This window comes from Bufo bufo, chromosome 2 (genome assembly GCF_905171765.1).
Source record: "Bufo bufo chromosome 2, aBufBuf1.1, whole genome shotgun sequence".
Classification (NCBI taxonomy): Eukaryota; Metazoa; Chordata; class Amphibia; order Anura; family Bufonidae; genus Bufo; species Bufo bufo.
Genome location: NC_053390.1, coordinates 67815516 through 67829539, shown reverse-complemented (window position 1 = coordinate 67829539; position 14024 = coordinate 67815516).

Genomic DNA, 14024 nt, shown 5'->3' with positions numbered 1-14024 from the left:
AGAAGAGGATTACTCATTCAAGGGACCAAACCAGTGCGGATATTCAGGCCATCTCGACAGTATGTGGCCTGCTTCAACCATCCGAACATACAAGATGTAATTTTAACCTTGTAGAACCTCATTTACGGCTAAAAAAGAACATGTACTAGGCCACACTTGAGCATGGTGAGAGTAGTCATTTTAGACCGGATGGTCAAGCGTTGTTGGAACATCATTATAATCCATTATCATAGGATTCGGGTATTGTCATTTTATATGAGCAATGTAAGGAATCCATGTTGTGGTTGGTGCTATACCATTAAACCATTAGAAATGACATTGCCAATACCTAATGGGTAACAAATTCCAAAGCTTACAAAAGGAAGATAATAGGTATCTATGTGAAAAATATTACGTCACCCTATAAAACAAAAAATGATACACTATTCTGGACTCCCATAAAAAAGGGAGGCTTTAGCACATTTTTAAAAAAAACTCACCTATCCAGAGGATATGTACGAAAGAATATATTGGTGTGTGACCAACAGCCGACAAACACGCTGAACATCTGTAGGAGGAGATAATGCATGCAGTGCGCACGTGGCATCTCTATTCTTGTTCAGATTGCAAACATCTATGTTCCTGGACCGTCAATGAATTTATTCATCAGGAACAAAACAGAGAGGGGAGGCGCTATCGGCACACTGCACGTGTCGTCTCATCATACAGCTCATCAGCGGTGGTGCCTGGTGTGACTCCCCCACAGAAATGATGGAGACAACCAACACCAGGCATGTACAAACTGTTGCCCACCAGCTGATGCACAACTACAACTCCAAGCAGGACTGGTTAGCTTACAGCTATTCTGGCATGCTTGGAGTTTCAATTTTAAAAGAGCTGGGTGGAGTCAGTTATGACATGGCAGGCCTACTGAAAGTATATGTCTTCAATAGTACAACACAACTCAACCCATTACTTTTGTGTACACTTTAGCTCACCAAGATCCAAACGTAAATGTATGCAAAATTTGAGATGCAAAAAAAAATTAAAATAAACTTACGGCCTCAAATCCATAACAGGTCTTAAAAAATGCAACTGTTGAGTGTATATGTAGGGCCGCTTCCTTGAGGTACCCTCCCCACTCCGGCCTTTACTTGAGACCTCCCGCCGGAATTGGTCCCGGCAACTGGCCCAGCGGGTTTTAGTTTGTTTTACTGTTAAAAAATGACATAATAGGGGCGTGGCTTGGCCGCTGAGAGGAATGGCTGCTTGAACTTACTGCTCCTGCACCTCAGCGATTACAGAGCAGCTACCCAAGGCTACGATTACTGCCATCTCCACACTCCTGCTGGTAACAAGACTGGACACCCCCAGGGACGACATGGGGAAGTCTAAACGGCAGATTCCTAGGCTGCAGAGTGGTAATCTAGACGGCTTCTTTGAACGGGGCCTGGCCAAAGATGGCGCGTGCACCAGCGCCGGAACCCGCACCTCATCTCCTCAGGGCAGCGCATCACCAAAAAGCACCTCCAGGTCCTTATCACCCTCACCGGAGCCTTCTCCCTGACAGAAGCAGAGTTCCCCTCGCTCCCACCAACTCCAAGCGACTTAGGGACTCCGGGGAATACAGATGCACAAAATGGCGCCACCGCTAACCTTGCGGGGTTCTCACCCTCAGGCAGTCCCCAGAAGCAGAAGCCGCATTTGGATTCAATGTGCTCCCCTGAGGTCAGTAAGGGGTCATGGGCACTAGCAGTGGAGACTCCCGCTGTAATCCCTATTATTGCATACCAGACCTCAGATAAGCCCTTGTGTGAGGACTCTATTAAGAACATGCTTTTAGCTTTACACCAGTCCCTGCGCTCCGATATGGCAGGGTTAATTAACCCTCTGGCGGCCAAAGTTAAAGAAACTGCGGATAAAATTCTGCATGTGGAGAGTAAAATGGCAGATTTTGCCACTTCACAAAACAACATTATCGATGCCCACAACGACATGGCGGATGAGATAGAGACCATCAAAAGCAAATTAGCAGATCTGGAAGATCGCTCCAGAAGAAATAATGTTAAATTCAGGGGCATCCCAGAAGATGTAACACCTCGAGATTTGCAATCTTATCTCAAGAGCCTCATCAAAGCATTGCTTCCAAGAATCCCGGTCCCTGACATAATAATTGACAGGGCTCATAGAATTCCAAAGCCGTCGCACTTAAGTGCGGACATCCCAAGGGACACATTAGCTAGGATTCATTTTTTCCATACTAAAGAGGCCTTAATGATGGCAGCTACAAACTGCGACAAACTCCCTGCTCCTTTCCAAACAGTCAAGCTTTTTGCCGATCTCTGACTTTGAGGCAACGGAGGGAACTACAGCCGATCACCCTGGCCCTTAGGGATAATGACATTCAGTATAAATGGGGCTACCCGCAAAAACTGCTGATCCGGAAAGATGGCAAAACTCATGTGGTAAAATCGGTTGCAGAAGGGCGAGATCTACTCCTAGTATGGGACATTCATCTTCAGCTGGAAAAAAGAGGAAACCGTAGACGAGATGATCTAATGTCTGCGACTGGAACCCAAGATAGCTAATTTCCTCAACGGGACTAACATTGATCCAGGTTGGAAATGAAGAAGTTGCCACAAATACTTCACCTTGGATCAATAGTGGTTCAGAGGAGGGGAGACACTCTTGCATTGTTCATATGGGGTTTGTTGTCTAACCTTTTATATTTAGGTGCGGTCTTTATGCTTACACACCTAGTATAATTTAAATTCCTCTCAGCCTCACCAGTGGACTTACGCCACCTATATTACACAGACGGATTTGATCGTCTGAAGTTGTATTATTTTTCCCTTTCCCTGTTGTTTTCCCTACCCATCCAGACTCCTCAATAATCTGCTGCCTTGATTATCTGTCAACAAATATTGGCACATTCTGCATATCGTTAGACAGTTGTTTATGGTTGTCGGAGTTGTTCTGCTGATCTCTGATTGTCTGTATACCCGTAGGAGACTTGGTTCCTCCCCCCACTCATATGGGTCTTAAAATTTTATCACTAAACGCTAAGGGACTTAATTGTCCACAGAAAAGATCATATGTTTGGCGGGAGGCAACTAAAGCTGGAGCGGATCTTATTTGCATACATGAGACCTACTTACTACAGGAAGATGCTAAACGTATTCATAACCGCTTTTTTCCTCATATATTGCATTCTCATTTTAGCAAGAAGTCTAGAGGGGTGTTTATAGCTGTCAAGAACTCGGTGGCCTTTACTATCATATCCTCAAAAGTGGACTCCAATGGCCGATACATCATCCTGGTATGTTCTATCAATAATATCACCTACACCATAGTTAATGTTTATTCACCTAATGAACACCAAATCCCCTTCCTACAGAAAGTACTGAAACAGCTAAATTCTTTGAAACAAGGGAAGGTGATAGTCTGTGGGGACTTTAATTTGGTGATGGATAGGTCATTGGACTCCACTAGCCTAACCCGGCACCCAGGGGGCGATGTTGCCTCTTTGTTGCACACAGAGGGCCTCATTGATGTGTGGAGGGCTCAACATAGTGTGGAAAGAGACTATACCTTTTTTTCCACTCCTCATCTCTCATACTCGCGCATTGACATGTTTTTGGTAGATCAAGCTACTTTGCTACATACAATATCTTCTGATATTGGACTTATTCAATGGTCTGATCATGCTCCTATTACATTGACCCTAGAAGATTTGTACCAATTCCCACATGCTCCCATTTGGCGTAATGATCCGTATTTATTTTCTAATCCAGAAACTGCTAAGGAAATATCCGCTGAATTGAGGGAGTTTTTCACCTTCAATGACGGATCTGTCACGGATAAATATGTCCTATGGCAGACCCATAAGGCGTTCATTCGTGGCTCCTTGATTAGATTAAAATGCAAATTAAAGAAAGTCAGAGAAAAGGAAATTTCTCAGCTTCTCAAATCAATTGCAGATCTCGAGAATCGGAATAAAATATCCCCTACAGCTCAATTAACTGCTTGTCTGAGAACGGAGAGGGACAAACTAGGTAGCCTGCTGTCACATAATTATTCTAGATCCATGCTCCGATTAAAGTCGAGGTATTACGTCCAGGGAAACAGGGCTGGCAAACTATTGGCTAATCAACTTAAAATTCAGCAATCCAAATCAAAAATCCCATTCCTTATCCACCCGTCATCTAAAGCAAAATTGCTAGATCCTAGAGATATTGCGGAACAGTTTCGCTCCTATTATCATAGCCTATATAATCTTAAGGACACGGTTGCCTTGCCCGATAGCTACTCTGCATTGGTGGAGACCTTCCTGACTCAATCCGATCTTCCTACTCTCTCTTCTGACCAGCCCCATTCATTAAATGCCTCTCTCACGCCCACAGAACTTCATAAGCTAATTGCAACCCTCCCTTTAGGTAAATCCCCAGGCCCGGACGGCTTGTCTAATGAGTACTATAAGCATTTCCTTCCAGTACTGTCCCCCTACATCCTCGATATTTTTAATCGCGCTCTTGAAGGAACCCCATTCCCGCCCGAGATGCTTACAGCCCTCATAGTTACATTACCAAAACCAGGGAAACCCCTAGAAGTTCCTCAAAATTTTAGGCCAATCTCACTACTGAATTCGGACATCAAAATTTTCGCCAAGTTGATAGCCAATAGATTGTCAGCTATACTCCCGTCCTTGATCAAAGATGACCAAATAGGGTTCGTTAAAGGCCGCATATCAACTGACAACACTAGAAGGTTGATCAACTTGTTCGACCTTGCTGAGCAAAGTAATCTCCCTATGATAGCAGTGACCTTGGACGCTGAGAAGGCGTTCGACCGTTTACATTGGTCGTTCGCATTCTCAGTCCTCAATAAAATGGGATTTCAAGGTAGCATATTGAACGCTTTTCACAGCTTATACGCCTCTCCTATGGCTAAGGTATGGGTTAACGGGGTGTTATCTGCCGCTTTCCAGATTACCAATGGTTCGCGTCAAGGATGCCCTTTGTCGCCCCTCCTGTTTATCCTGGCTCAGGAACCTTTGGCTCAGCACATACGGAAAGCTCCCCTTATTCAAGGGGTAGATATTGGCGGAAGGGATCATAGAATATCATTATATGCTGATGACATCATCCTCACCCTTTCAATTCCCCTTCAATCATTAAGTTCAGCCTTTGATATAATAGCACATTTTGGCTTACTTTCATATTATAAAATTAATAATTCCAAATCTCAAGCCCTGCTACTTAACATCCCTCAGGATGATGTTGGGGTGCTAAAATCCCGATTTACTCTAGATTGGCAGGAATTGGAACTCTCATACTTGGGAATCAAGCTGACGTACCCCTGCTCTCATCTGTATAAACGAAATTACGAACCCCTTCTCGAAATTATGTCGTCCGATTTCTCCCATTACTCCATGAAGGAGATATCATGGGTTGGTAGGGTGGCAGCATTCCAGATGATGACATTGCCCAAATTGATCTATATATTTAGAGCTCTCCCCATTCCGATTCCTGATATATTCTTCCGAAAGGCTCAGGCAACACTGTCCAAGTACGTTTGGAAATCGTCTAAACCCAGGATTGCCCAAAAACAGCTTTTCTTACGGAAAAAAGCAGGAGGGTTGGGACTACCTTGCATAAGTGATTATCACAGAGCCATTAGCTTGTCACTTGCTAGGGAATGGTGGGACAAAGATTGCAACAAAGCTTGGCACCAAATTGAATCTCACTCAATTAAAGAGGGCTCCTTAAGAGACTTGTTGATTAGCATAATATGGAACGGGAAGATCCCTGATGTTTCCCTGCGGACTGTGAAGCATGTAGGGAAGCTCTGGCTACATTTCCACAACACATATGCTGACTCTACTGACGCCCTTTTCTCCCACCTAGACACTCGCTCCTTGGAATGGATTTTAGGGGACATCAGTCTTAGATGTTGGCGTGATCGGGGAATCGAAAAGGTCTCTCAACTCATTTATTCTGAGGGAGTCCTCCCATTCACCACTGCTCAACAGATGTTCCAGCTTTCAGCTAGGGAGATATTCAACTATCTCAGGGTTAAACACCTACTGACATCTATCAGTACTAAACCCCCTCCTACACATGCAGGGATCCTTCAAATTTACTGTTCCGAGAACTTGCTGAAAAAAGGAGCGACAGGGCGCATATATGAGTACATGGGTGATAAGTCTAAATTCGCCAAATCCAAACCATTCCAGAAATGGGAGCGTGAGCTGGGCAGCTCATTCTCTGAGGTTGAATGGTCCTTTGCAATAGGCTTCTTAGCCTCCAATTTTTTATTTTTTTTATTTATATTTTTATTGTAAATTTCAATATATAACAGAGGGTAACAGAGGGTAACAGGTTACCAAGGTATAGGCTTGCAGGCCATGTCAAATAAGATATGATACAGAGATTGTACACTTTCATTGTAAAAATTACAACATGCATGAGTTAGCTCACAGTACAGTCATCTGCAATTTGAAAAGGATTTATGATGAATATTGTGTTTGCCAAACTGAGATCTAAGAAGAGGACGACATGACCAGGCACAAAGGGTCTTAGATCTTCCATGTGGAATATAAGAGTCTCCTGAACAAGACGCTAATTGCATTGGGAGAGTGTGGTATGTATGTCTTAAACCATTTAGACAACTGTGGGATATGCTAAGTTGTGAGGGATCTGTGTTGAGACCACAGGGACCATCTCTTTAGGAACATCAAGTGTGTACGGGATTCCCATGACGATAGTTCCTCAAACCTATAGATCTGATCTATTTTTTGGGTCCATTGTTCTTGGGAAGGGACTTCAGATTGCAGCCAAAATTTAGGGAGTAGGAGACGAGCCGCCAGTAGCATCTGTGAGAATACCAAGGGTGGCTTAGCTTTCTCCTTTTCTTGTGAGAGGGACAGTAGAGCTAGCTGGGGGGAAGGTTGGATCGAAGTGCCGCAGATTCGGTTGGCAACTGAGAAGATCTCACACCACCACTTATGTATAAGAGGGCAAGCCCACCAAATGTGGAGAAAGGTTCCTCTCTCCCCATGGCACCTCCAGCAAACGTCCGAAGCAGACACTGAAAATCTTGCTGTTTTGTCAGGCGTATTGTACCATCTGGTAAGGATTTTATATCCATTTTCCTGGAGTCTAACGCAGCGGGAGGCACCATGAGGGGACTGAAGTAGTTTAGGTAGATCTTCAAATGGAATTGTAATGTTCAAATCAGTTTCCCAATGTTTCACAAAGGATGGTTTAGCTATCATTGGAGGCAGCCGCAATTTACTGTATATCAGTGAAATGAGTTTTCTGGGTGTTGTATTGAAATCAAAGCTTCCAACCAAACCAAAGGACGAGACAGATCCCCTATTTTAATATGTTGTTTTAAGTAGGCTCTGAGGTAAGCAATAGAGAGGAAATCTCTCGGGTGGGGGTTGAGCAAGGCATTAGTTTCATTTAAGTCCATCCATCTTCCTATAGGGAGAACCAAGGAGGTTATAGGAGTTGAGGCGGAAATAAGTCCTACTGAAGTTGATTTCCTGAGGGTAGAGGGGGCTGTATTTATAACATCAGACACAGATAGGGTGGGGGAAGGGTATGGGATGGAGCAGTGTGAAGAGGATAACCACTTCCAAGCTTCCAGAGTAGCTTTAACTATTGGGTAGTGAGGCACTAGGCCAGGGAGAACCAGTCTATGACCCAGGAGAAGTGATCTAGCTGGTCCGTTCAAAATATCTAGTTCTATCTGAACCACTGCGGAGGAAGGGGGAGAACGTAGCCAAGCTATTGCTCGTGAAAGGAGAATGGCTTTCCCGTATAGCTCAGGGTTTGGCAGGCCAATTCCCCCAGCATGTCTCGGCTTAGTGAGGAGAGCAGATGAAAGTCTCGCTTTCTTTCCGCACCAGATGAAGGATCTGAACTTTTGCATAATCGAATCATAATAGTGTTTTGGTACAGTTATGGGGAGTACTTGCTGTAGGTATGTGAGACGGGGAAGTATTAAGGAAGAAAGGAGGTTTTTGCGACCAAACCAGGACAGAGTTGGGTTAGAGCGGGCCAAGTTATCAATAGCTTCAAAAAGCGAGTTTTTTAAGGGGGTGTAGTTAAGAGAGAAAAGTTCAGATACTTCAGGACTAATCTTAACCCCCAAATATGTGATATTATGGGAGGACCAGTTAAATGGAGACTCTCTCATCAGTTGACTTTTGGTTGTCTGAGAAATGCCTAAGCAGAGGACTAGTGACTTGCTGGCATTAATTTTGAAATCTGACAAGACACTATACTTCTCAAGGTGAGTCTGAATCCGGGGCAAGGATACCTTCGGGTTAATTGTCATCATAAGAACATCATCTGCGAAGGCAGCTATTTTTTGTTCCCTGCCTCCCAAACATAGACCTACTACCTCCCGGTCCAATCTTATGGTTGCCAAGAGATGCTCAAGGGCCAAAATAAATAAGAGGGGTGAAAGGGGGCAGCCTTGACGGGTCCCATTTCTAATGGGAAAAGGGGAGGATAGGTTACCATTAACTAATACTGAAGCTGTTGCATGTTCATACATCGAGAAAGTAGATTGAACAAAGGAATCAGGCAAACCAAAGCCCAGCATTGTTTGCTTTAAGTATAACCAATTAACCCTATCGAATGCTTTCTCAGCATCCGTGCTAAGTAAAAGCATAGGGGAGGAAATTTGTTTGGCATGACAAAGAGTGTTTATCACTCTGGTGGTGTTATCCTTGCCTTCCCTGTTGCGGATAAAACCGACCTGGTCCCCATGAACAAGTTGAGGAAGAAGAATGGCTAACCTATTGGCTAACATCTTGGCCAGGAGCTTGAGGTCTATGTTTAGGAGGGAAATGGGCCTATAATTTGAACATAACTTAGCATCTTTCCCTTCCTTTGGAATAAGAGTAATGTGGGCCTCAGTCATATCTCTTGAGAGGGGAATTCCCTGGAAAGTCTGGTTACATACTTCCAAAAGATGGGGGAGAAGGAGTTCATGGAATTTTTTATAGTAAGCTAATGGCAAACCGTCCGGGCCTGGACTCTTTCCTGTCGGCATTTGGTGTATTGCTTTTTTAAGTTCAGATAAGGAAAAAGGGGATTCCAGACTGGATTTCTGCTCTGGAGAGATGTTAGGAAGTTTAGCAGCTTTCAGGAAAGAAGATGTAGCGGAGGCACGAGTATTTGGGTCTGTGGCTGAGGGAAGGTTATATAAATCATTGTAAAATGAACGAAAATGGGCAGCAATCTGGTTAACTGAGAAGATAGGAGAGCCATCCTGCGAGGAAAGCTGGTGGACATGATTTGCTGATCTCCTCCCTTTAACTCTATTCATGACAAATTTTGTGGCTTTATCGCCATGTGCGAAAAATTTGTGCTGGAAACTCATGTAATATTTGGCCGCTCTAGAGGATAGGAGGGATCTTAGTTTGGCCCTATACTTCGATAATTCTTGGAATTCAGGGTCAGAGGGATTATTTTTGTGCTGCGACTCTAATCTCTGGATGTTTTTTAGTGTTTCATCAATTTCTCTTTCCCTTATTCTTTTTTGGTGGGTGCCAATATTGATGAATTGTCCCCTAATTACTGGTTTGTGAGCATCCCAAAGTGTGTTCATTGCTAATTCGGGGTTTTTGTTTAGTGAAAAATACTCAGTGATGTGTTTGGAAATTAAATCTACTGAGTCCTGGAAGCCCAGGAGGGATTCATTTAGGCGCCAGTTGAAGCACGAGGGCGTTTCGTTAGAGGCTGAGACAGAGAGAAATATAGGGGAGTGATCTGAAACATGTATGGAGCCAATAGACGTCTCTCTACACAAGTGTAAGTGCTCTTTAGAGATAAAAAGGTAGTCTATTCTGTGATAGGTACCATGTGTTGGGGAGTAGAATGTGAAGTCTGAATCATTAGGGTGATGTGATCGCCAGACATCAATCAGGTGTAAATCCCATAGGGTATTTCTAATGGTTTTTAAAGCTTTATTTGAGTGGGAGGATTTGTGAGAAGAGGTATCCAGCTGTGGGAAAAGTGCTACGTTAAAGTCGCCCCCTGCTATTACTATACCCTCCTTAAATGATTCTATGACTGGGAATATGTCGGCAAACCACTGGGCCTGTTTAGAGTTAGGGACATATAAATTAATAAGGGTGTAAGTTTGAGGCCCTATAGTGCCTTTTAGTAGCATAAATCTCCCATCTGGGTCGAGGATTTGGCTAACAAATTTAAAGGGGATTTTCCTTTGCAAACCAATACTGACTCCACTAGAGGCCGAGGAACTACCCCCACAGTGATACCAATTGGAATAGTATGAAAATCGCATGTCAGGGTAGTGGTTGAAGCGGAAGTGTGTCTCTTGTAGGAAAATCACCCCAGCCCCGGCTTTTCTTAGAATGGTAAAGATTTGACTCCGTTTTGAAGGGGAATGAAAACCTTTAACATTGTAAGAGGCTACTGTCAGATCAGCCATTGGGTGTGGTGTGTGTGGTAGTACCTTGCTGCTGGTGTGACCTTCCCGGCGAGAATATAGCGGATTGGTGGTGATCCGCTGCTTCATACGTCTTGGAAGATGAAGTAGATAGGAGAGTATTCCTTTTCAGTGGAAGAAACAAATACCTTGGGTTAGGGATTAGGGGAGGGAACAGAATACAACAAGTTAAACAAACAACATAGTAGAGAGTAGACATTTTTAAATATGTCCTGATCGGGAGGGGGGTAATTGGTCTGTAGACCGGTTGGGAGATCGTATAACGCCCATGAGGAGGTATTAATAGGGCAAGAAAAGGATGGAAGGCCCTTAAGGCCAGTAGTGTTAGATGTATGAAATCACAATGGCTCTAAGATCTTAAATCAGAAAAGTGGGAGATTATGATTTCTAAAAAACAGCATCACATAAAGCATGCATGGATAGATCACTTATTACAATCTACTGTTCTTGAGAAAGGCTCCTCTGTGTAAGCTGCATGCCCCTTTTCTTGGAACGTGAGGACTTCGGTGTACGTGGCACTTCAAAGGGAGCCACCCTGGGGACATCAGGTAAGACATTTAAATCTTGAAAAAGTTCCCAGTTCTCAATCGGCAGTGCAGGTATATTCAGTAGCTCGTAGACAGCTGTGAGATCCGTGAAGGATGAGATGTTAACCCTCTTGCCCGCATATGTGAAAGCTAGGCCAAACGGATAAGACCAACGGTACAGCACTTTGTTAGAACGGAGCCAGTCTGTCAGGGGCTTGAGGGCCCTGCGTTTCTTCAAAGTTGAAGGAGCTAAGTCCTGGTATATATCAATCCTAGCATCTTCATATTCTATGTCATTGCGGTTACGAGCCGCCTCTAGAATGGCGGTTTTCACTTGAAAATTGAGAAATTTGCATATAATGTCCCTGGACGGTTCGGTCGGCTTAGGCTTTGGTCTCAAGGCTCTGTGAGCCCGTTCTATGACCACTTCGTGTGGGTAGTCAGGGCCCAGTAACGATCCACATATTTCAATAATAGTAGCCGAAATATCGCTGGGGGGGGACCGATTCTGGCACTCCTCTAAATCTCAGGTTATTTCGGCGCCCCCTGTTTTCCTGATCTTCTAGGGAAGCATGGAGGTCATTCAAATACATTGCGCAGCGGCGAAAGGAATCTGTTACTGCAGACTGGTGGGTTAAGATGGCTGTTTGGTGCGATTCAAGGGTCTCCACACGCTCCCCAATATGCCTCACCTCGTGCCTGCAGGCTGACAGTTCTGCCAGGATCGGTTCCATTACTCTATTAAGAGCTCGGTCGAGGTATTTCCTTGTGATCGGCAACTCAGTAGTAGGATGGATATCCTCTGATCCGCTTTCTTCCTCCGATTGGGCAGATGCACGTTTCGTAGCTTTAGATTGCGGTGTCGGCGCCATCTTGGGCTCTCTGGCAGCTATCGTGGCGGCCGCTTTCTTGAGGAATTTCTCCATGTCTCCCCCAGGAATTTGATTTTTGGAGGTAGCAGGAGGATCACCGTGTCTGGCATTCCCGATTTTCACCATTCTTGCCACAATAAGCTAGTTTTAGCTGGCGTTAGGGACGATTCTCCTTACAGAGCAGAGAGCTATGTGACCATCTTCATCCGGCGCAAGCTCCGCCCCCCTTAGCCTCCAATTTTAAATGTATCACACACTATGAGGCTGGTGTTAAAACGATTTTAAACTGGTATTTTACGCCCAAGAGGTTACATATCATCTACCCTACATCTTCTCCCCTATGTTGGAGGAACTGTGGAAGCGTAGGCTCTTTGCTTGATGTTCTGTGGGCATGCCCAGTCATCATTAGTTTCTGGAAACAGGTGTTTGCATTACTGGGCGAAATATCTGGTCATGATTGCCCCCCATCTCCAGAAATTGCTCTTTTGTTTCTAGGCATACAGCACTTCCTCCCGTCATATAGACCCATAACAGGACATGTCTTGCTTAGCGCCAAATTAGTTATAACCCGCCACTGGAAAAAAGCGACTCCCCCGGATATTTCGGAGGTGATAGCTGAGCTAAATAGCTCATGTCGTTATGAGAAGATGATTCCGCCCTCAATGCTCTCTCCTGCAAAATTTTGATCTACCTGGTACCCCTGGATGGTTCATCCAAAGTTCTCCCAGTAGATGATCTTCAAAACTCTGGCCCCCTATGAGAGGTAGTGGTCGGATATTTCCTTTGAGACTGTTTCCTATAGGTCCCTCCTACAGTTAAGCCTTCTAATCAGACAGATCCGTGATCGACACGTGTTACTTATGGTTTTAGTATTTAAATGTTGATACTTAACAACTAATGCATGCTAAGCAACGTATTTTGGTCATCCCTGGTGATGCTGTAAGTACCAGGAGCAATGTATGGTTCGAGGATAATTAGAAAAATGATATACCTCTGACCATGTTTGTTGGCTATTATATTGCCAATGTAATCAGCCTTATCCTGAGTAGCATTGTAATTAAATTAATGTCAAGTCATGTTTTCCATCATACTGGAATATTTTTGTTAATGGAATAATATTTGTCCTTGGTGGCTGCGTCCATCTCAAATTATTTATGCAATGTCATGCTTCGCTGATCTTTAAATGAAAAAATTTTCAATAAAAATGTTGAACTCTAAAAAAAAAATGACATAATAAACAATTGAGAGGCAAAAAAATTAATTCAGAAAAGAATTACAAATAGTATAATTTGAGAAAAAAAAATTTAAAAAAAGAGGAGAAAGCAATAAATACTCTAAAATGGACAGATTAAACAGCACATGGTACAGTCCAGCAGGTGTGTGGATACTAATGAAGAAGAACTTGATGGAGGAGACTAGTCGTTCAAGCCATTTGGCCAAAAAAACTTTACAATATGTGAAGGTGACAACTTTAAGATGCTCAATTACAAGGACACATGTGTCAGGCAAAAAAAAGTGTACAGACATGTGATTATACATGATTACTGTATACTGTCGCTAAGGGAGGTAAAGCCATTTAAAGATAGAAATGGTGTGGTATGCTATTTAATAGACGTCACTTTTAGAAACCATTTACAGACCTTTATGCAAAATGAAGCTGGACCACCACAAAAACAATATTGTGACCTCAGGGAATTTCAAACAAAATATTTTTGGCACACAGAGGGCAAGGACAGCACAACTACATTGCTATCATGTACCTAATTCGGCCCGGCCTCGGCTATCAGCTTTGGCCCATTAATTTTTGCGTAGGCTCCGGGCCACTTGCTCCCACGCAGCATCCTTTTTTGCACGGTCCAAATAATCACTTGTTCTGGAATCCCAGATCACTGGCCTCTCCTGTACCAGGGTGATCAGCTTCTCACATTCCAGCGAGGCATGGTGCCAGGAAAAGAACTGTAATGGCTGCCTCACCACACAGAGAAGCTTACAGGAACAGATGGCTAGAAATGAGCATAACCCGTGACCTTAAACTTCCTGTACATATTTTTATTTTATTTTATTGGCACAAGTTTTGCCAGACAGATTGCACATGGCAGAAGAAAGAAATAAAACGGGCGCGGACGCGGATGTCAAACGGGTGTGCAACCGCGTT